The following is a 615-nucleotide window of genomic DNA, read 5'->3' as shown; positions in this document are numbered from 1 at the left end:
GAGGAGCTGTATTAAAGGGTTGCGGTGTTAGGAAGGTTGAGAACCACTGTTCTAAAGAGGCACATCCTCTGGGATCTACTAACAGATGCAGCACCAGCTAGGCCCTCTGCCCGCGCAGCCTGCATCAGCGAAATGAGACACTTAACAGGCTGCTCCTGAAACGGACTTTGTGGGAGTAGAGAGATCTCTGGCCTGTCTCCACTCGCCCAAACGAGCGGGCGTGAGGGGCCCAGGAGCTTGCCAATGCAGATGGAGGCTGTCTGCCTACCCCCGTGAGGCGTGCACAAGCCGCCCTGATGGCCAAGGTGCAGAGAGCACGTCGAACACTGGGAATGTCTCTGAAGGAGGTGAGCTGCAGGTGTTGAGACCCCACACGAGCGGGCAGCCCATTGCTCCAGAAGAGCCAGCAGCCAGAGGCTGTGGTGTGTTTCATTAGGGGACGGAGTGGTGTGGTCTCTAGAGGGGTCACCGAGAGTGTGTCAGCCCCACCTGGAGGCCAGCGACGCATGAAAGTGCCTGCAGGGTTATCCGAGGGGCCCACAGTGCCTCTCATTGGGATGCAGCTGGGCCTGGCTGCCGTCCTGGAGGGGGTGGCCAGGGCGAGGAGTCAGATGA

General features: G+C 60.0%; 1 protein-coding gene across 1 annotated transcript in view; it reads right to left on the bottom strand.

Annotated features, from left to right (window-relative positions):
* MYO7B (myosin VIIB) overlaps positions 1 to 615 on the bottom strand; it is an 81,747-nt gene that overhangs the window by 18,303 nt on the left and 62,829 nt on the right.

Source organism: Myotis davidii, unplaced genomic scaffold (genome assembly GCF_000327345.1).
Source record: "Myotis davidii unplaced genomic scaffold, ASM32734v1 scaffold1844, whole genome shotgun sequence".
Classification (NCBI taxonomy): Eukaryota; Metazoa; Chordata; class Mammalia; order Chiroptera; family Vespertilionidae; genus Myotis; species Myotis davidii.
This window is presented reverse-complemented; position numbering and strand designations above follow the sequence as displayed.